The following is a 23,865-nucleotide window of genomic DNA, read 5'->3' on the forward strand; positions in this document are numbered from 1 at the left end:
TGCTTGGCGACACCAGGAAAGGTAGAAACCTCTGGCTCAAAAAATTCTTCAAAACATATAGGTCGAGCAATCAGATGCTTCTTCCCTCTCCTACCAGAGTGCCCCGGCATATAAGAAACCTCATCAGTTTCAGAATCTGAGAACAGACCATAGATTGGTTCCATTCCCCTAGGTACTGAAACTTTAGAAGATTTCCTGTAGGGAGAAAACAGGAAAGCACATCCAGTAGCAATGGTAATAGGCTGTGATTTTTGTGCCGAGTTTACAGTATACGGTGGACTCTCAGCATATAAGACGGGTGACCTAGAGGAACCTGAACCAATTTCTTTGGAACCATATCTCTTAATAACTGCATCACTGAATGCCGGGGGATCATGAAGAATGGGATCTTCAGCTTTCATTAAGCTGGACGCCCACTCAAAAGGCTCTCCTCTAAAGGAATATATCAGATAGAGCACAAGATTCTCTGAAGTGAGGCCCAGAAATGGTCTAGACAACAAAATGGTGTAATAGTGTTTGTAAAGCGCCAGAAATTGGACTAAGTCCCCATCAAAGATTATAGATGTTGAGATATCAATAGAGTCAGAATCTGCTTCCTTCCCATCTGACTGACTAGAGTGCTTTGCTAGGACCTGGTCACTACTGACCTTACTCGAGGCTGTGACTTTCTGAAACCCACCAAGGTCAGTGACTTTCTGAACCTCACCTGGGGCAGTGGCCCTCGGAACCCCACCTGGAGCAGTGGCCCTCGGGGGGCAGTGGCCCTCGGAACCCCACCTGGGGCAGTGGCCTTCGGGAACCCCGCTGGGGCAGTGGCCTTCGGGAACCCCGCTGGGGCAGTGGTCTTCGGGAACCCCGCTGGTGCAGTGGCCTCGGATTCTTTTACTGGGACCGGGCCGTCAGCCTCCCTCTCTGGGACCGGGCCGTCAGCCTCCCTCTCTGGGACCGGGCCGTCAGCCTCCCTCTCTGGGACCGGGCCGTCAGCCTCCCTCTCTGAGTCGATAATTATCGAAACTTCTCCCGGGACTATGACCTCCGGGACTTTTGCTGAAGCTATAACCTTCAGAACCTCCACTAACACTATGCCTCTTGAGTCCTTTCCTGGGGAAGCGACCTCTAGACCCTTCTCTAGGGCTGTGTCTCTCGAGACCCCACTTGGGGATATTACTTCAAAGATCCCTTCTGGGGTTTTGCTTCTCGAGTTCCCTTCTAGAACTATGGTTTTAGATACCCTTTCTGGGGTTGCGTTTTTCAAGTCCCTACCTGGGGTAACAGCTTCTGAGACCCCTTCTGGTATTGATACCTGAGCTATAATATTCGATGTCCCTCTATGACCTAGAGCATTGGGTACCGCTCCAGGACTCTGGGCATCGGGTACCGCTCCAGGACTCTGGGCATCGGGTTCCGCTCCAGGACTCTGGGCATCGGGTACTGCTCCAGGACTCTGGGCATCGGGTACCGCTCCAGGACTCTGGGCATCGGGTACCGCTCCAGGACTCTGGGCATCGGGTACCGCTCCAGGACCCCGGGCATCGGGTACCGCTCCAGGACCCCGGGCATCAGGTACCGCTCCAGGACCCCGGACATCGGGTACCGCTCCAGGACCCCGGACATCGGGTACCGCTTCAGGACCCCAGGCATCGGGTACTGCTCCAGGACCCCGGGCATCGGGTACCGATCCAGGACCCCGGGCATCGGGTACCGCTCCAGGACCCCGGGCATCGGGTACCGCTCCAGGACTCTGGGCATCGGGTACCGCTCCAGGACCCCGGGCATCGGGTACCGCTCCAGGACCCCGGGCATCGGGCACCGCTCCAGGGGTTTGCAACTCTGCTTCAACAGGAAAATCAAGAGAGGAGAGAAACATTCTCCTTTGATTCCTGAATCTATAATGGGGCTCCCTAGCCCAAGGACCCCAATTATAGGACAGAGTGCTTTTTAGTGTGGGTTGTGTGACAAGTACCTCTGCCACAGTAGAGACAGGATTAGGTCTTGAATCCTGACTCCACTTGGCCAGAGGGCAGGACTTGTCGCCACACTTTGGCTTGCGCAACTCACAGGTCTGCAGATAGTGGCCTAAACCCCCACAATATAGGCATAAATTTGAGTTTCTGCGACGCAGACGCTCCTCTTCTGAGAGCCTGGGCCACAGAAAACTTTTAAACCTTTTCTCTTTAATTAAACCTGAGGATTCACTTGTAACCATACTGTGAACAAGAGTCTCTTTAGAGGATGAACTCTCAACAACTTCTGGCAAAATAAGCAAAATTTTGGTCAGAAGGTTTTGCAGTTGCTTTAAGGATCGCTGCAAAACTTCCAGCCGCTCAGGTTTCAAAGCACTGAAAGCAGAGTTCAGGGCTGAGAGAGATGCTTGCAGGGCTTGCATAGTAGGCATAGGAGGATTTCAAACTAGACAAGACAAGACTAGACACGATTCTAAGACAAGATTCTAGACACAATTACAGATATGATTCTAAGACAAGATTCCAGACACGATTCTAAGACAAGATTCTTAAACAAGATTCTAGACAAGACAAGACTAGACTGGATTTTTAAACACCGGACTGGATTCTGCACACCGGACTGGATTCTGCACACTGAATTCTAGACAGGAGTGGATTCTAAACACCGGACTGGATTCTGCACACTGAGTTCTAGACAGGACTAGATTCTTGACAGGACTGGATTCTAGACAGGACACTGGACTGGGCCAAAAAAGAAAAAACTACTATTTAGCTTTGTTTCTTGTTTGTTGTATGGCCGGTGATAATGTTACGTTCTTGGTGCTCAGAACAAGAGAGATGATGTGTAGTGAGTCCAGAGCACCAGAACGTGATGCTGAAATAAGGTGTGGTATGGAAATAGCCCCTAGCAGCCTAGATCCATTGTTTCACCCGTGTGGTCAGTTCACGCCTGCGTGACTATGGTTTCTTGGGCCCACGGCAGCCGCGTTTGAAGGGCGGATTAGGTCTGCCCAACTCCGATGCCCCCAGGTCTTAGAGTGAGACAAGGCGTGAACCGAGACAGGATAATAACAAGGGGACCTCTAACTAAAGCAAACAGAAGGCTAGGGGCTACTAACAACCCTAAAACGAAATACATGTGTGGCACGCCGCCAAAGGAAAAGAACAACAAAGGAAATGCTGTCCACACGCCGACACTATACTGTTGTGTACCTGCGGTGACAGCATATGCAGAACCCTCTGCAAAACACCAGTAACAGATATAACCAAGGAATACAGCGGCCTAGGCCGACGGACGCGGCAAAGCCGCTACTCACGGAACCGGTACAAATACTGGCAAACGGACAGGAACCCCCAACGTAGCCGACACAGGCTCTCAGAACCGGAGGACAGCCAGAATCCCAAATGACAGACCGGTGGACACCAAGAAGCCAGATATTCGACCAGTAACAGACAAAGCCACCGGACTTCTGGACAGGAACGCCTCAAGGCGGGACATGGGATCAGACACTGGAACCGACACTGGAACCGACACTCAGGAACTGGCAGGAACTAGCTCAGAACTCAAGAACTATCACCGGCGTCTGTGTATTGCATTGAGCCAGAATATAACAGAGAGCCCTAATTAATTATGTCATACAGCTGCCCTGTTGCACGACTCCAAACTGACAAGATGCAATTAGCAGACAGGTGAGGCCAACACATGGAAACAGGCTGCAATTACACAGACTCACCACCGGCAGCAAACAAGAATCTTCTAAACCAGAACAAAGGGAAATCCTGGCCTGCAAGAGAACTATAAACATAAAATAGGAATGAACCACTACCTGTGGTTCATAACAGTACCCTCTCCTTAAGGGTGGGCTCCGAACACCCCATGACACCCACGGGGAACAGAAACAGAAGTAAAACATAAAATACATAACCAAAATGCAAAACAGGAATGAGCCCCAGCCGTGGCTCATAACAGCGGGTAAGTCTACATATCTTCCTTCCGCAGTCCACCAGCTAGGAAGACATATTCTGCTCTGACTCTGATAGCAAAATTCAAACATAAAGCCAAGGCAATAGAGGTAAACCCAGAAAACAAGCAACTGCAAAATTCACAGGAACAGAACTCCGGTTCTGCTTCCTCAAAGCCTTCAGCATAACGGTGGACCTCTCTGCCTGGGAGACAGCCAGGTGGGAGCGCGATTAAGAGATTTCAGTCACATATGGGCGACGTCATGCCAGGATCCCTGGGTCAATGAGGTCATCGCCCAGGGGTACAGACTGGAGTTTCAGGAACTCCCACCTCACAGATTCTTCAAGTCAGTCTTACCAGCTTCTCAGGATGCAATTCACAAGCTGGTACAGACTCAGGTCATTGTTCCAGTTCCACCTCAGCTACGGTCCAGGGGTTATTGTTCCAACCTATTTGTGGTACCGAAACCGGACGGTTCGTTGAGACCCATATTAAACCTCAAGTCGTTGAACCCGTACTTACTGGTGTTCAAATTCAAGATGGAGTCTCTGGGAGCGGTGATCTCAAGTCTGGAGGAAGGGGAGTTCTTGGTGTCTTTGGATTTCAAGGATGTATAACTTCAAATCCCGCCTCATCAGGCTTATCTCAGGTTTGCCTTACAGGACTGTCACTACCAGTTCCAGGCTCTGGCCTTTGGCCTCTCCACGGCTCCGAGGATGTTCACCAAGCTAATGGCAGAGATGATGTTTCTCCTCCGCATACGGAGAGTGAACATTATTCCGTACCTGGACAATCTCCTCATAAAAGCACCATACAGGGAGCGGTTATTGGACGACATTGCCCTCTCAACTCAACTAACTCCGGAATCAAGGTGAATTCTGAACCTACCAAAATCTCACCTGGAACCAACTCGGAGGCTTCCGTTCCTGGGGATAATACTGGATACGGAGGTACAGAAGGTGTTGCTTCCATTAGAAAAGGCAGTGATGATCCAGTCAATGGTGAGGGATGTTCTAAAACAAATCCGGATATTGGTGCATCTCTGCATTCGCCTTCTGGGAAAGATGGTAGATGCTTACGAGGCACTGCAGTACGTAAGGTTTCATGCAAAATCCTTCCAGCTGGACCTGTTGGACAAATGATCCGGATCGCATTTACACATGCACCAGAGGATTCGTCTGTCGCCAAACACCAGGATTTCTCTTCTGTGGTGGCTCCAGACCTTTCACCTGACCGAGGGCTGAAGGTTCAGGATTCAAAATTGGATTCTGCTAACCACAGATGCAAGCCTCAGAGGTTGGGGAGCAGTCACCCAGGGGGCACACTTCCAAGGAAAATGGTCAAATCAGGAAACCTTTCTTCCAATCAACATTCTGGAACTAAGAGCCATATACAATGCCCTTCTGCAGGCAGCCCAGGCTCAGTCGGACAATGTGATGGCAGTAACGTACATAAACTGACAGGGCGGAATGAAGAGCAGAGCAGCAATGTCAGAGGTAACACTGATTCTCCTCTGGGCATAAAGAGTCGCTGTGGCGTTGTCGGCGGTCTTCATTCCGGGAGTAGACAATTGGGAAGCAGACTTCCTCAGCAGACATGACCTCCACCCAGGGGAGTCGGGCCTTCACCCGGAGGTGTTCGGGTGAGTGACATGTCGGTGGGGAATTCCACAAATCGACATGATGGACTCTCGTCTCAACAACAAACTCAGGCGGTATTGTTCCAGGTTGAGAGACCCACAGGCAGTGGTGGCGGACGCTCTGGTCACTCCATGGGTTTACCAGTTGGTGTATGTTTCCACCACTTCCACTGATCCCAAGAATTCTCAAAAGAATAAAAAGAGAAAAGGTTCAAGCAATTCCCATTGCTCTGGATTGGCCAAGAAGGGCTTGGTATGCAGATCTCCTGGACATGCTGCTGGAGGATCCATGGCCTCTACCTGTTCGAGAGGATCTTCTGCAACAGGGGCCGTTCATCTATCAAGACTTACCACGGCTACGTTTGATGGCATGGCGGTTGAGCGTCAAATTTTAGCCTGGAAAGGCATTACAGACAGGGTAATTCCTACCCTGATCCAAGCCAGAAAAGGGGTAACATCTAAACATTGCCACCGGATTTGGAGGACGTATGTGTCTTGGTGTGAAAACAGGAAATTCCCTATTGTGGAATTTCAGCTGGGTCGTTTTCTGCTCTTTCTGCAGTCAGGAGTGGATGTGGGCCTACGCCTGGGTTCCTTAAAGGTCCAGATCTCTGCCTTGTCCATTTTCTTCCAAAGACAGTTGGTGTCAGGTTCATACATTCCTGAAAGGTGTTCTGCACATCCAGCCGCCCTTTGTGCCTCCCACGGCACCTTGGGATCTCACCGTGGTGTTGCAGTATCTACAATCTGAATGGTTTGAGCCTTTACAGGAGGTTGATGTAAAGTTTCTTACGTGGAAGACAGTTACATTGCTGGCCTTGGCTTCGGCAAGACCTGTGTTGGAATTGGGGGTGTTGTCTCACAAGAGCCCCTATTTGATTTTTCATGAAGATAGAGCTGAACTCAGAACTCCTCAGCAATTTCTTCCAAAGGTGATGTCTGCGTTTCATATCAACCAGCCTATTGGGGTTCCAGTGCTTACTGATACCTCTTCCACTTCAAGGTCCCTGGATGTTGTGCAGGCTTTGAAAATCTAGGTCAAACGGACAGCTCATCACAGTAAATCGGACTCGCTGTTTGTACTCTATAATCCCAATAAAATTTTGTGTCCTGCTTCCAAGCAGTCTATTGCTCGCTGGATCAAGCTTACTATCCAGCATGCTTACTCTACGGCAGGTTTGCTGATTCCTAGATCTGTACATGCCCACTCTACTAGGTCGGTGAGTTCTTCCTGGGTGGCTGCCTGGGATGTCTCGGCCTTACAGCTCTGCCGAGCAGATACTTGGTTTGAGTCAAACACGTTTGCTAAGTTCTACAAGTTCGATACTTTGGCCTCTGAGGACCTTCAGTTTGGTCAATCGGTTCTGAAGGAACCTCAGCACTCTCCCACCCGGTTTGGGAGCTTAGGTACATCCCCATGGTACTACTGTGGACCCCAGTATCCTCTAGGACGTATGAGAAAATAAGATTTTAGTTACCTACTGGTAAATCCTTTTCTCGTAGTCCGTAGAGGATACTGGGCCCCCACCCGGTGCTTCATTTCTGCACTGTTACTTGGTTAAGTACTGTTGGTTCACCTGCTGCTGTTCCTGTTTCATGTTTGGTTCTAATCTCACCACTATCCTTACCTATCCTTCTCTCATGGTATGGCCGTTTCCTCGGGAACAGTTTCTAGACTGAGTCTGACAGGAGGGGCATAGAGGGAGGAGCCAGTGCACACTATTGATTTCATAAAGTGCCCAAGCCTCCTAGTGGACCCGTCTATACCCCATGGTACTAATGTGAACCCCAGTAACTTCTACAGACTACGAGAAAAGTATTTACCGGTAGGTAATTAAAATCCTATTTTTTAATCTCAAACATCTCTTCTGATATATACAGCTACATATTCCCGTTAAGGAAATATATATGGTTGGAAAAGAGTGCAGGAGAAAGACCCACCTAATATGTCTGTTTAAGACCATTATATTGTGAGTGCTTTATAAAAAGGGGGCAACCCCAAAATTCTTTCACTTTATGTGACTTGGTGACGGTGTACATTACTGTCGATATTTTATGATATGCCTGCATTCCTATACACTACTGTGAGTGGTTAAAAAGGGGGATTCTCCCGCAATCTATCTTTTATCCTGGTTTTATGGTGTGAAGTACCCCTATTACCATACTGTATTATACGAGGATCTGTTTGCGTTCTGTTTTTTCCTTTATGTACATCTGAACACACTTTGAGTTTGGGAGGAGAAGCAAACAGACCAGGGTTGCCTACCCTCCCGCATTCCGCGGGAGGCTCCCGTTTTTTACTTGACCCTCCCACTGCCCCGCCAAACCTCCGGGTCCTCCCGGTTTTGAAGTGCTGATCGCCGAAAATGCGGTGTGCGCATGCGCGATCCGGAATGACAGGGGGCGGGGCCTGCACCGCGACGTCATGAAGTGGATCCTCACATTCCCACCTGCGATAGCTCATTTCAATAACATGCAGCCCATATAATGACGTCGTCCGTGCAGGCCACGCCCCCAGCATTCCGGACTCGCGCATGTGCAGATTGCATTTTTACGAGTCCTGAATGCTGGGGGTGAGGCCTGCACGGGCGACGTCACGATAAGGGCGGCATCATATTGAAATGGAACACAGAGGACGGATATGTGGGAAGCAGAGGCCAGCATTTAAATAAAGTCAAGAACATCACCTCATGACGTCACTGTGCGGGCCCCGCCCCTTGTCATTCTGTAATCGAGGATGTGCAGGTTGCATTTTAGTGAGTCCTGAATGCTGGGGGTGGGGCCTACACAGGCGACGTCATGAGAAGGGCGGCATCATATTTAGATGAGTCAAAGTGGGCAGGAATGTGGGGGGAGCAGAAGCCGGCATTTAAATAAAGGGCATCCACCTCATGACGTCACGGTGCTGGCCCCGACCCTTGTCATTCCGGACTCGCGCATGCGCAGATTGCATTTATGCGAGTCCTGAATGCTAGGGGTAGGGCCTGCATGAGTCACTTAAATATCGGCCACTGCGAGTTTCTGGGTGGGTAGCGGTGGCTGCATTAGGTAAAAAATCGACGGTCACTAGCATCAAGTAGAGGCAGGAGCAGAGTGGTAGTCTCTCTCACCCCTATGGTAGTATATACTAGTATTACAATTAAAATGTAAGTTAATTTAAACTGCATCATTGAACTGCTTGATGGCTGGGGCGGGCTGTGATGTCGCCTGTGCAGTCCCCGTCCTTGGCATTCCGCAGTTCGTTTTTTTCCACAAGCTTGGAATTCCAGGGGCGGGTCTTCACGGGCGACGTCATGACGTAGATGGTATTTTATGTAAATGTCTCCAACCGCGGGGTTCCGTGCAGTGGGCAGCGGTAGCCACTTGGAAGCGGCTTTTCTGGTGGGCGGCAGTTTCACCAGCACCCCCCCCCCCCAGCGGGAGGCTCCCAAATTTTAGATGAGCCTCCAGCTGCCCCGCAAACCTTGCCAGTCACCCGGATTTTAAGGGTCCTTACCGATAATCAGTACTGCGTATGCGCAAGTCCGGAGAAGCCAGGAGGCGGGGCCTGCACGGGAGACTTCATGGCCGGCCACCGCAGTGTTGTGTTTATGTAGCATCGGCCGTCTTGCTGGGCACACTGAGAAACCGTCTCAATCAGGGGTGTGCTTCCCTGTGGCTGGCCCCTCCCACCACACTCAGAGAGGGCTGGCTGCGTGTATCAGCCCAGCAGCAGCAGCTCTCCTCTGTGTCTGCTCCTCGGCTCTCACTGCTGCCTTCCCACACTGTCCTGGAGCTGGGGCCTCCAGTCCACTAGCCAAGTGAGTGCTGTATGTAATGGGGGGGAATGTAATGTGGAACTGACTGGGTGTTATATGAGAAAGGAGGATGCTGTGTATAAAGTTATATAATCTGGTACTGGGTGTAATATGGGGGAAGGGGTCTGTGTATGGTTGATTCTATACATTCCATGTTGCATAATGTGAATTTTGTCCCATTACTTGTGAAATGTGGCTCATACTGTGTAGCATAAAGTGAATTTTGGCTCATACTGTGTGGTGTAATGTGTATCTCGGCTCATAGCGTGTGTGGCATTGGTGTAGTATGTGATGCTGGCGGTCGGGCTCCCGGCGACCAGCATACCGGCGCTGGAATCCTGACCGCCGGCATACCGACAGCTGGGCGAGCGCAAATGAGCTCCGCTATCTATTCTCACTCCAGGGGGGTCGTGGACCCCCAAGAGGGAGAAAAGTTGTTGGTATGCCGGCGGTCGGGATTCCAGCGCCAGTATGGTGGTCGTCGGGAGCCCGGCCGCCGGCAACCTGAAGACCACCCCTGCTGCATATGTGAATTTTGGTTCATACTGTGTGGCATATGTGAATTTTGGCTCATATCGTTTGCTATAATGTGAATTTCGGCTCATTCAGTGTGCTATAATGTGAATTTCGGCTCATACTGTGTGGTATAATGTGAATTTCGGCTCATACAGTGTGGCATAATGTATAAGGGGCACCATTACTAGATAGTAAAAGGGGTCCCACTGTTGTGCTGTATAAGGGGTATATGGTGTGGTAAACTACACTTAAGGACACGCCCCTTTTGTGTGGCCACACACCCTTTTCTGGAGCGCATAGTTGCTACCTTTACTTTTCCATACCCCCTCTTCAAAACTTCCACTTCAACTACTGTGTGTGTGTGTGTGTGTGTGTGTGTGTGTGTGTGTGTGTGTGTGTGTGTGTGTGTGTGTGTGTGTATATATATATATATATATATATATATAATATACAGCCCTGATCGCAATAAATACACCCACAGGCGGAACTAGACACGCCCCTTGGGTGGAGCGCCAGGGTTCTTATTTTTTTTCTGAGCTAGGAACATCCCTGCGCGGCGCATTCTGCTGCCGCCTTGAATCTCCCTGAAACTAGTTTTCAAAAGTAGGCTAGTATGAAACAGACCAACCTCGACTACATCTAAGGGAAGTGCACCCTCAATTCATATGATTTATAAGTGCCTAGGCTCTATAATTGATCTATTTTCTTCTATATGTTGTTCTTTTGAGAATGGGTGTGATCTCAATTCATTTATACTGCTGAGGCTGCTTACAATAAGTGCATAGAGATTTATCACCTTATTTGTTACCACTCACCCAGCGGCTATCGCTACACATCTGACAGTTGCTGTTCCCAGGGGAGATTTTTTACTGGTTTTATACGATGATTTATAGATATTCAAATATTACTATTTTTAATACAAATATCATATCTTTACCTAAATTGTCTGATCAGTTTTTATATTAGTGCCGCCCTCTTTGGTTATTTGTTTTTGTGTCTTATTTAGTTTCATTATTTTCACCACGTCAGCATAGGGATTGGTTGCTGTTTTTTTAATATATGCCACACATTCACCTATCTCTACTGATAAACTTCTGAAAAAAGTAAATTGAATTATTACTGAACTCACAACATGATCATTATCACATACAACCATTAGGTGGCAGCAAAACTCTACATCTGAATTAGTTTCTGTGTACTTTTTAAATAACTTGTAACAGAATAGAGGAAATCTGGTTCTAGATGTGGTATATTATAATCAGAACATCTATAATTTTCTGGTTGGTTTAATTCAAATATATTTTCATAATGGGAAAGTCAAAGTTTTATAGCTTTAATTTATGTTTAAACATCAGTCTTAAGTGGGTAAGCCGCTGATTGCTAAATAGGGGAGATCACCAGTGCATACACACTGAACGATATTGATGTACGATATTGTTCTAACATCATCCCCCATTTACTCCCTGAACATGCAGCTGAAAGCTATAGTTAACATTGAGCTGCTTATTTGGTAGATCATGGATGAATGAGAATGACCCGCGGGTGCATGTATCGTTCATCCATCCATAGATCTTTTTAAAGAGATCATTATCATTCATTCGTCTAGTGTGTCGCCCAGTGTGTATGGGGCTTTAGATTGTCATAGCTAGTTTGTGTGGTCAACATTCTACATTTTTCTTAAGTTTTTTTTTTTTTTGGCCAGACAATGGTTCAAATTAAACTGTTCCATGGCACCCATTATAGTATAACGCTGATCAGAACAGATCCACTGTTATCTTCCATCCATACACTAACAGGTTATCAAGTACTCATACATTCTGCCATTCACTATTATTATTGAGTAAAGCAGAGGTTCCCAAACTGTGTGCCGTGGCTCCCTGGGGTGCCTCGGGACACTTGCAGGGGTGCCCTGGGTTGGTGGTCCAGGACCAATTAAAATTATTCATGGTCAATATAATAGGCAAAACCAGTGCTGGTGGCTGCCAGTCATAAAATATGTGGCCAAACAGAAGCAAATCTTGTCCCTCACCACACAACTGACCCTAAGGATGACATATAAATGCAATCTACTTAATGTAATATTTCTTTCTAAATTTCTCAATAAGAAATTTTTGGCCTAGGGGGTGCCGTGAAAAGAATTCTGATATTCTAGGGCGCCTTGATTCAAAAAAGTTTGGAAACCACTGGAGTAAAGGGTCAAGCTGCTTTTCATAGTTTGACGAATTGGAGAGACCCGCATTTCCCATTGAAAAAAAAAATATCTGTGATACCTCCTGTATTCAGCTATTTTTACATTGCAAGCTATACTAAAATCGTTATGTTTACGCATGATTTTTGGGGAAGATTAACAAATAGGCCCTTCAGTTCTGCATTTTGTGTACGCTACTATAATAGAAATTCACAATCCCATTCAAAATCTACTTCAAAACAGAAATTTATTTTCCTTACCAGACCTACAAAAGCCAGCCACTCCTTTTCCTGTAGCCTGATCAGAGCAATAAAACCTACTTACGCTTTCTCCAAACAATACAGTGATTAAACAGAACTTCAGCTCTAGACATTGCTCAGGATAACGTGGCTTAGGATAAAGAACTGTAAGGAAACATTCAGAAAAGACAGCTGCCTCAGTATCCACTGTTTCAAGTAAGCCAAAATGAATGCCAGCATGGAAAAAAGTACAATAAACAGTAAACTATATATATACAAGGGAATGCTGGCCAAGCAACATCATATACCACATAAAGAAGAGCAATGCACAGGAGGAATAGGTAAATAATCCATACAAGATGGCATTATCCAGCAAAATGGCATAAATACAAATTTTAAGTCAAACCATAATGTAATGGGGCCCATACATCTGCAATGTATTTCCCCAATTTCCAGCTCTGCAGACGCTGAGTCAGGGAAATCCAGCATCTTAGAAATCCCTGATTTGATGTTTTTGACCAAAAAATTATCAGGATCAGCGAGTCGGGGAATTTGAACATGCTGAGTTTTCTTGATTTCCCTGACAGATCACCGATCATCGATGTTCGCCGAGCAGTGGTTCTGATCACCAATCAGCGTTAGGGAACCGTGGTGCTGATATTTGGCCCTGCAGCAGTTTTGATTGGTGTGCAAATGATGTAATGTAGCAGCTTAATGTGCTGTCATCCAGATATATGAAAATTATATGTACGGTCTGTTTTCTATTACTTATTTATTTACTGTTTCTTATATAGTGCAGCATATTCTGTTGCGCTTTACAATTGGAACAACAGTGATAACAGAAAACTGGGTAATAACAGACATATTTATTTAGGTTAAGCAGACTTTAGTTCGCACAAGGATATATTTTCTGGTTTCAAGCTGCATTTGTCATTATGGTGGCTCCGTCCTCATTACCTCAGTACTGTCCTGCAAAAACAACCAGTATGGGCTAGTTATTGAATATTTGAGCATTAAAAAAATCTTCTGAAGGTTGTCCATTGAATTACTAAAAACGTAGCATTATTTAGAATTCATCTGACTATTTATTAAAATGAATGGGTAAAACCTCACCTTTGTAAGCATGGCTGGTATACTCATCTTCACTAAATCAATGTAGCATAGGCAAACGCAGGGGCGGGTTTCTGGTTGCATGAAAACCCCCCTCCTCTTGGCAAGTGTCTCAAATTATAACAACAACAGCAATGGTATATAATATGAAGGTAGCTGCCAGGAAGAAGAGACAGAAGCCTTTCCATGAGGTGGGAGAATGTGTGCATAGAAAGTGCACTCTGCTGTCTACTACTGGTTCTATTATGTTTATGTGGGATGCAGTCAATTTACCTCCAATCAAAATCCCGACGGTGGAAATTACGACAGCAATTGACCGACGGTCAAAATCCCGACATGGACAAAATACCGACATTTAAAATACCGACGAGGTCAAAATACCGACATGTAAAATGCCGACAGGTCAAAATACCGACATGAGTTTTTCATGATTTCTTTCATTGAAACTGACTTGTTCATACTTCACCATCCCACTGGAGGGGGAATATAATAGTGTGCCGAGCGCAGCGAGCCATGCGAGGGGACCGGTACACTTATATGGTGTCCATATTGACCTATGTCGCCATACACAAAAAAAAAATGGAAACTGCATGTCGGTATTTTGACCTGTCGGCATTTTACATGTCGGTATTTTGACCTTGTCAGTATTTTAAATGTCGGTATTTTGTCCATGTCGGGATTTTGACCTTGTCGGGATTTTGACCATCGGTCAATTGCTGTCGGGATTTCGCACGTCGGGATTTTGATTGGAGGTATTTCATACTGATCCCGTTTATGTATTTACTTATTATGTTATGTTTAACCTTTTCCTGACCACTTATCTTATTTACATTGGTTAATATGTTTAATATTGCCTATGCTATAAACCAGTGGTTCTCAAACTCGGTCCTCAGGACCCCACACAGTGCATGTTTTGCAGGTAACCCAGCAGGTGCACAGGTATATTAATTACTCACTGACACATTTTAAAAGGTCCACAGGTGGAGCTAATTATGTCACTTGTGATTCTGTGAGGAGACCTGCAAAACATGCACTGTGTGGGGTCCTGAGGACCGAGTTTGAGAACCTGTGCTATAAACAATCTATAGTGTTAAATATTAATACTGTATTCCATACACTGTCTACACAATGTATAAAAAGTACCAATGTTCAGGATTGTTACTAGGTTCTTCTATCGCTCCCCCAGACTCCTGGACTTGCTCCGCAGAGTAGTAGTTTATGGATTGCATTTGTAAACCTCCCTCTAGAAATCCTGCGTTTGCCACTGTGTAGCACTGTAAAAATCGCTGCTTTATAGTTAGAGACAAAGAATCTTCCCCTGTGTTAAAATTTATATCCATTCCATTCCATATTTTCCTGAAAATTTTTTAGATTTTTGCTAATGAAGTGGAGTAAGGCAAAGTAACGCAGAGGCGTCACTGGGTGTGGTAATTATACCTACCTTCTCCTGTCAGGATTCTGAACATCGGGATGCCGCAGTCAATATTCTGACTGCCTGTATCCCAACTGTCGGCAAATCAAACCAACAGGAGTGTATCTAGGGGTCCGGGCACCCCTGGCAAAGTAAGGGACTGGCACCCCCCATATTTGAAATAGGGACGGTGCATGCGCAAAAAAGGGACATGATCTTGTGGGAAAGGGGCATGACCATACAATAGTTCCCCCAATTCAAATAACGTTACACAGTAGTAACCCTTATACACATTATGCCCACACAGTTACTCTTATAACACTGAAAAGACATCAGCAGTGCCTGGCCTGGCCGAGGAGGCAATGCCACCCAAGGCTAGGTAGTATAATCAAATAGTAGTGCAAAGAAGTGCAGTGCAGCGCACTACCCAGTAGTGCAAGTTGAAAAAAAATGTTAGTGGTACTGTGTGCGCGCTCCAAGGGTGCGTGCATGCCAAAAAAATGGGTGTGGCTACACCACATGGGGTGTGGCCAATGAAAATGGGAGCATCATACAGATATGACCCCAATAGTGCAGTACCAGATACATATATGCCCCCAATAGTGCCAGATACACATATGCCCCTACAGTTCCAGATACACACATGCCCCCACAGTGCCAGATACACATATGGCCCCACGGTGCTAGATATGCCCCCACGGTGCTAAATATGCCTGCACAGTTCCAGATACACATATGACCCCATAATGCCAGATATGACCCCACATTGCCAGACACACATATGCCCCAACGTTACCAGATTTGCCCCCGCATTGCCAGATATGCCCCCACATTGCCAGATACACGGTGCCAGATATGCCCTTATAGTGCCAGATAAGCCCCCACAGTCATATAGTCATAGTCTCCATTCCCCTCCCAGCACATAGGCCCTCATTCCGAGTTGTCCGCTCGCTAGCTGCTTTTAGCAGCATTGCACACGCTAGGCCGCCGCCCTCTGGGAGTGTATCTTAGCTTAACAGAATAGCGAACAAAAGATTAGCAGAACTGCTAATAAATATTTCAAGCAGTTTCTGAGTAGCTCCAGACCTTCTTCTAGATTGTCCATTTAGTTCCTAGTTTGACGTCACAAACACGCTCTGCGTTCAGCCAGCCACTCCCCCGTTTCTCCAGACACTCCCGCGTTTTTCCCTGACACGCCTGTGTTTTTTTAGCACACTCCCGGAAAACGCTCACCCAGAAACACCCACTTCCTGTCAATCATTTACCGATCAGTAGTGCGACTGAAAAGCGCCGCACGAACACCAGCAAAACTGCTAAGTTTTTAGTTAAATAACTAAGCGCATGCGCCATGCACACCATGCGTATGCGCATTTAGCAACAAATCGCAGCATAGCGAAAATCGGTAACGAGTGAACAACTCGGAATGACCACCATAGCCATAGTCCCCTCCCAGTAAATAGCCATAGCCCCCACCTCCCCAAGCATTAGCCGTAGTCCTCCCAGCACATAGCCATAGTCTCCACCTCTACCAACAGTCATACAGTAGTCCCCATCCCCTCCCAGCACATAGCTGTAGCCGCCCTTAGTACATAGTAGTAGTCTTCCCCACTCCCAGCACATACATAAACTTCCCACACAGCACATAGTCCTAGTCCTGACCCCACAACATCCCAGCAGATAGCCGTAGTCCAAACTCCAAGCAAAAAAAGCGCTAAGCTTTAATGTGTGTCAGCTGTCCCAACTCAAATTGCTAAAATGCTTTATCAGTTCATTAATACTCCTCTCCTTATTAAGGACTGCCGCTCTCAAGTTATTGGGTTGTTGGTTCCCAATATATTTATTGTGACAGGAAAGACCTAAATTGAAAGCGCTGTCCACAATAAAGGATAGATAAAATTGTATTTATTTTGTATTGATAACTGTTAATATAAACACTTAAAAAGCTAAAACATAATATGTATATCTACAAAGCCTATTTCTTCAGTGATCCTTATCACAGGTACCTTGTGATTGCACTGGTAATGAATACTAGATTGCTGATTAGAACAATATAGCATGCAATAGGTGCTCTAATTAGCTCCACAGTGAACAATTCTTAGTAGCAAATTATATTATTCAGCCTCCTAAATACTGAAGTACACTTATATGGAACACTTATTTTCACAGCCCAAACATATCTAGAGGAAATGCATACAGTTGATAAATGCTTTTTCACCTCCCTCTGGGACAGCGTAGTGATACAATGTGTCCAAAGTGTCTCTGCCTTATAGGCCCTACACACTTGCCGATTTGTTAGAAAGATATGAACGATCTCGTTCATAAATAAACGAGAACTCGTTCATATCTTTCAGTGTCGAGGCTCCAGCGATGAACGATGCACGGCCCCGCGCTCGTTCATCGCTGGTCCCCCGTCGGCTGTGCATGCAGGCCAATATGGACGATCTATTCCATATTTGCCTGCACTTCAATGGAGCCGCGTGACGGGGGGAGTGAAGAAACTTCACTCCCCCCGTCACTGCCCCCCCGCCGCCGGGTCGCTCGTCGGCCGTATCCGCCGTCGGGCAGCTCGGCGGCGGATCGGCATGTCTGTAGGGCCCTTTAGAATCAGGCTGAATATGTAACAAAGAATCAAGTCTCCTATGGAAGCTTTCCAGCTGATTAGCTTCTGACAGGCGTCCCCGTCTAAGCATAAAATAATTATGGATGAGATTCTTATGAAATAAACTGATTGCACAGTAACTTGAATGTCCACTGCAGGTGAACTGTAGAGATAGCTTATCTCACCGGTTTGTGCAGCTACCACATCTCCCGCTGGGCTCCGTCTCTGCCGCACATAGTGCTCAGCGGCTCTATCACTGACGTCAGTGCTGTATTCCTCCCGTTGGTATGGGTTGGATGCAAGCGTGCAAACAGCTTGGAGCGCAGAGATCCTCCGGCCAGTGGTTCAGAACACCCATACCAACGGGAGGAATACAGCGCTGACGTCAGTGATAGAGCCGCTGAGCGCTATGTGCGGCAGAGACGGAGCCCAGCGGGAGATGTGGTAGCTGCACAAACCGGTGAGATAAGCTATCTCTACAGTTCACCTGCAGTGGACATTCAAGTTACTGTGCAATCAGTTTATTTCATAAGAATCTCATCCATAATTATTTTATGCTTAGACGGGGACGCCTGTCAGAAGCTAATCAGCTGGAATTGATTCTTTGTTACATATTCAGCCTGATTCTAAGGTAGAGACACTTTGGACACATTGTATCACTACGCTGTCCCAGCGGGAGGTTAAAAAGCATTTATGAACTGTATGCATTTCCTCTAGATATGTTTGGGCTGTGAAAATAAGTGTTCCATATAAGTGTACTTAAGTATTTAGGAGGCTGAATAATATAATTTGCTACTATGAATTGTTCACTGTGGAGCTAATTAGAGCACCTATTGCATGCTATATTGTTCTAATCAGCAATCTAGTATTCATTACCAGTGCAATCACAAGGTACCTGTGATAAGGATCACTGAAGAAATAGGTTTTGTAGATATACATATTATGTTTTAGCTTTTTAAGTGTTTATATTAACAGTTATCAATACAAAATAAATACAATTTTATCTATCCTTTATTGCAGATAGCCGTAGTGTCTGGCAATACTTGCTGTGCCAAGCTGCCTGGGATGGAGGGAGGTGGATCACTCAGCAGGCAGGAGCTGGCGCTGGTGTCCGGCATTGCGCCAAACTACGTGAAGAAACTGAAAATAAACTACAGCTTCCAGCAGCCCTTGCTGCCGGGAGCTCCCGACAGCAAGGGTTGCTGGGAGTTGTAGTTTATTTTCAGTTTATTCCCTGTAGTGCATTGCGGTACCGGACACAGCCACCAGCTCCTGCCTGGTGAGCGATCCTCCGCCCTCCATCCCAGGCAATACACAGGCAGCTCAGCACAGCAGGTATTGCCAGACACTACGGCTTAAGGGATTCCACCCATTGGCTGAGGGTGGCACCATCGGGCGGCGCCACCTGCTCGGCTGGCGCCCCTGGCGAGTGCCATCGTGGCCAATGTGTAGATACGCCCCTGCAAACCAAACCCGGCTCCTCATCTATGACAGGAGGTGGGTGCTTGCAGGTGAATGTCACACTGCAGCACCTGGCTCCTGTCACTGCAGAGGAAATAGCATTATAGTGTCACCCCGTCAGAGAGTGACACCTGGGTGTGGGCTGAACCCCCAGCTCTCTGACGCCACTGCCACTGACCATTGGACCAGCTCCTGCATGAAGATAGAAGCTGGCCAGAGAAGGTAAGTGTAGTGTGTGTAGGAAGAGAGGTGTAGGGTAGCGGCAATGTAGTGTATGGGGTGCACTGTAGCAGTGGTAGTGTAGTGTGTGCGGGGCCGGGGGTGCAGGGTGGCGGCTGTAGTGTAATGTGTGGGGAGAGGGATGCAGGGTAGCAGCAGTAGTATAATAAAGGGTATGCAGGGCTACGGCGATAGTGTAGTGTGTGGGGAGGGGAATTCAGGATAGCCTCTGCAATGTAGTGTGCGTGGAGGGGGTACAGGGGTAGTATGTACCTGTCCTGTGCCCGGCCTGTACTTGGAAGATCTCTCTGCTATACTGAAAAAGAAGAGAACTGGAGGAGAGGCAGCACTGTGCAAGGTGAGTAGTTAAGACTAATTAAGCTAATTGGAAAATTCCAACTGGCTATTAGTCATAAGGGGAGGGGCGAGTGCCGCATCAGTTCAGAGCAATTCCAACCATTTTTCCTAACGATATGGAATTTAGGAAAAAATGGTAGTGCTCTGTGACTGCGGGATAAAAAAACTCCCACTGCTCAAAAATGAAAAAACCCTGCACCCATCTGAATAGCAAAAATCTTGTACCTGCTGGAAAAACCCTACAGGACTGCAGGTGCAAGATTTTTGCTATTCTTGCACCTAATTGAACGGGTGTAGTATGGTATGCTGGCGGCTGGGCTCCCGGCGACCAGCATACCGGTGCCGGGATCCTGACCGCCGGCATACCGACAGCGTGGCGAGCTGCGGGCACAGTGGTGCGCTACGTGCGCCACGCTATTAATTCTCCCTCCAGGAGGGTTGTGGTAAAAGTGTCGGTATGCCGGCGCCGGTATACTGTGTGCCGGGATCCCGACAGCCGGCAAACTGAAGACCACCCAATTGCATATGTCCCTCATTTTCCGATGTGCACACTTCACCTTCTTTGCATATTTCAGTGTAAACAAAGTGACATTTGGCTGAATTTCAGCAAGGCATTTCCAGACAAAGAAAGAAGAACTGAACACGCCTCCATCCAGCTCATCAAAAGAGCCTCAGGATTACTCAAATCCAGTTCTCCCACCTGCTCTGCAATGGTTCAAACAGGTTAGCTGGGCTGGTCTCTGAGTGAAAAATAACATAGCACAATTGTACAATGATTAATTAGTTTCAAATTTCAATCAAATTTTGAAGTTAAGGTGTGTACATTTTCCATTGTACTTCAGAGTTTCTGAGCTGCCCACAGCTAAATCTCTGCAAAGGAAGTCTATTATAAATCAACTGACAGACACAACAGAAGTCCAAAAAGACAACAGGGTAAAAGTAATAAAAATAAAAATGCTTCTCTCCTGGTTTATAAAAACATATCATACATATATATCGTAACTATAAATCATGTGACTTGTACTAAGTTCAGATCTATCTAAATATCATACTGTTAAGGGCCCCATACACTAGAACGATAATGCCCGATTTCATCCGATTTCGGGCATTCATCCCGATATACTGTATCGAGTGAAATCGGGCATTTTGGAGGTGTTTCTGATCCGATCTAATGCGCGTTCCCGTGAGCATCGGATCGGATCCTCCAAATTGAACGTGCTGCACTCGTGATATATCGGTTCCCGCAGGCATGGCTGGGATCTCCCAAGATATATCGTATGCAAAAGGACAGCATATGATGTATCTTGGGCGATCCTGCCGCCCGGGAGGCTGCCGGGGTGATCGCCTGCGACATGTTAGACGGACATGTCGCAGTAGTGTATGGGTTCTTTAGTCTCCAAACTCACCCCTGCCTTGCAGACAGTTCGTCCAGTTCTCCAGCTCCAATACTGCACAAAGCCACACTTACACTCTAAGTACACTACACACGGAAGATTGCCAAACTAACACAGAGCTGTAGGCAGACAATACGATCACAGGCGTGTACTGTATGCTCAACTAATACTTCAAAATATTCAAAATATTCTTCAAATGAAAACATACAACCAGGGGCGTTTCTAGAGAGGAGGAAGCCTGTGTGCAGTCTCTGTCTGGGCCACCTTCTCTCCAGCCGGCAGCGCTGTACACAGAGAGGCTAGAGAGGGAACCCTAGCGCTGTCCCAGAGCCTAGAGCACATGCGTAAATCACAGAGAAAATGGCGTGGCTGCCATTTTCCCAGTGATTTTCCTACTGCGCATGTGCAAATTACCGGGAAAATGGCACCACACCATTGTCCCAGTGATTTCGGCAGGGTGCGCGGTGTGAGCCCCCCGGGGGCCCGTGTGCACTGCACCCATTATAAATACGCCAGTGCATACAACACAATGAAGGCAATAGTCAGTATCTCGATGGTGACCATCCCAACGGTTACAATAGTGGCTCCGGAATTTTAATGTACAGGGTGATGTAAGGGGGGAAAAAATTATATTAAAGGTTAACAAAAAAAACGTCATGGTAAATGCTATCCAATATATAATGTAAAAGTGCATGGAATACTGTTTATTTTCAGTTAGTTTTGAACATATCGTCCAGATGGCGCCCTTCATTTGTGATACACATTTGTAGTCAATTTTTGAAGGTTTGCATCACTTGGTGGGTCATTTCCAGCGTTATCGCTGCAATTTCTTGACCAAGCTCACTTTCATTGTCTGGTTACAGTAACAAGCAGAAGTTTAGTTACTAGGCAGAACACACTCCTCATCAGCTTCATGAATGTCCTCTACACAGCCAATGGGGACATTGAAAGCTGAGGTCTACAAACATCAACAAAGACCCATTAATGAACTGAAGGCTGCTGTAAGCCAAGAAAAAATAAACTGTATTCCATGCACTTTTATACTATGTGCTAAAATTTTGAATAGCATTTACCATGCTATTTTTTTTAACCTTAAAATTGTGGAGTTTTTTTGCCTAGCCCTGTATATAGGATATGGAGTATAGTTGGGTTCAGTACCAACATTCACTATGTCCATTGTATATCCACTTGACAATGCCAGTGGCAATATCCTGAACAGTGTATACCTACCGTAGCTGCGATCCTTTTTTTTTTTTTTTTTTTTATTGTTTACTCCCAGCTCTGTTTCTTCCCTTATACATTATTTTGGAATAGCAGCAGCCAATAGGGCCATATTGCAGCATGCACTGGTTACTTCTCTGCACCGCCTGAAATTCAGCACATAAAGGGGCATTTCCAATTAGTTGTAGTGTTTAATCTAACCCTCTGTCACTCCAAGATCATGTCTTTCTGCCTTCTGCCCCATCACTCTAGCCTCCTGCTCTGTCACTCCAGCCCCATCTTTTAGACTCTTACCCGTCCAGCCACCTGCCCCCTTCACTCCAGCCTCCTCTCCAATTTATGTGCTTCTTTGACAGCTTTCATGCTCCTTTTCCTTTCAGCAGTGTGGCATTGAGGAAAGACATGGCAGTGAGCCATGCATGCGCAGTAGGCGCATGTTGGAGAGCCTATGGGTCCTAGTGCTTGGTGGCTGTTGTCCGAAACTAAACAGAGACCGCGTGGAGCACACCTCTAACAGAACCATTGGTGGGGTGACTGCGGCTGTGCCCCCAGGCTGTCCCATGAGTTGCCCCTGCTTCCCCCATAGCCTAACCCTAACCTCCCCCAATGCCTAAATCTAGCCCTCCTGCCTCACAGCCTAACCCTAATGTCAACATTCTAAGAATGTCAACAAGTTGCCTGTCGACACTGTGGTGCCAGCATTGTGACATTGTTAATGTCAACTTAAAAACTATGGACCCTATTCAGTATCAGTAGCAGATTCTGCTAATAAGCAGAATCTGCTACTGCTGTAGATCGCATGCTGCATGGCTGCCCAGCATGCCAAGTCCCGCCCAGCATTGCGCACCACCACCATTTTCTTCTTCGGAGTGGCTGTGTGTGACGTCATGCAGCCGCCACGAAAACAGACCAGACATGCCTCCGTTGTCTGGACCACGCCCCTGCAACGCAGTGTTGACGCCCCCGCGACAGCAGCCGCTATCAAAGTGCACTGCTGCTGTCACTATGCTAGTTCACGCATGCGCTGTATGGACGCAGCCCAGCGTAGATGTCCAAAATTAGCTTTTTTTCCGATTTTCAGACTTTTGCGTCCCTTACTGCATAGGGCCTATATCCACTCTTCCTTTATAACCTTCAGTGCAAATTGTATTATTCCTTCTTATACAAGTGTTGTAATGAACAAATAACTATTTCCATAACACAATCATACAGATTAATACCACTGGGTATATTTATCAGAATCCACATTTCTTATGCTGATGAGGTAATTATTTTTCGCCCACATTCACAATGTGAAAATGTATATATTTTTTTGTTTTGAAAATATCTTTATTGGGAAGTTTTTCAGAACAAGAAAGACAGAGAAAGGACAAAACACAAGAACCACAACATAAATGCCTGTGGGTCCAGATAATATGAGGAAGCATCCCATACTGTACACAAAAGGGAAACCCATAATCCTAGTACATCATCAGCACATTGAAAGCATGTACATCCTGGCACACAGACCAGGGAAACATAGGAGAACCGAAACAATCGGACCACAAGGCATACATTGCAGAGTTTACATACAGTCAAAAATACACACAATATCGATAGTAAACCAAATACAAAAGAGACAAAGACAGGGATATGAGAAGTAGGATGGGGAAGGTGTGTGGGTGGGGGGGAGGGGGGCAATGGCAAACGCAGGATTTCTAGAGGGGGGTTTTCAAATGCAATCTGCAAATATCCTACTCTGCGGCACTTGGAAAACGATGATCTATACAGTATAGGCTGTATCAAGC

The 23,865-nt window shown here is 46.6% G+C and overlaps 1 protein-coding gene across 2 annotated transcripts in view; it reads right to left on the reverse strand.

Moving 5' to 3' along the window:
* EMP2 (epithelial membrane protein 2) overlaps positions 1-23,865 on the reverse strand; it is an 85,900-nt gene that overhangs the window by 24,735 nt on the left and 37,300 nt on the right. Inside the window, exon 1 of one of the 2 annotated variants that reach the window (XM_063934280.1) lies at positions 19,380-19,449. The exons of the other annotated variant lie outside the window; for it this stretch is intronic. The gene's annotated coding sequence lies outside the window, so the exon portion shown is untranslated. Of the gene's footprint in view, positions 1-19,379; positions 19,450-23,865 lie in introns of those variants that run through there. 2 annotated transcript variants of the gene reach the window in all.

The sequence above is a fragment of the Pseudophryne corroboree genome, chromosome 7 (assembly GCF_028390025.1).
Source record: "Pseudophryne corroboree isolate aPseCor3 chromosome 7, aPseCor3.hap2, whole genome shotgun sequence".
Classification (NCBI taxonomy): Eukaryota; Metazoa; Chordata; class Amphibia; order Anura; family Myobatrachidae; genus Pseudophryne; species Pseudophryne corroboree.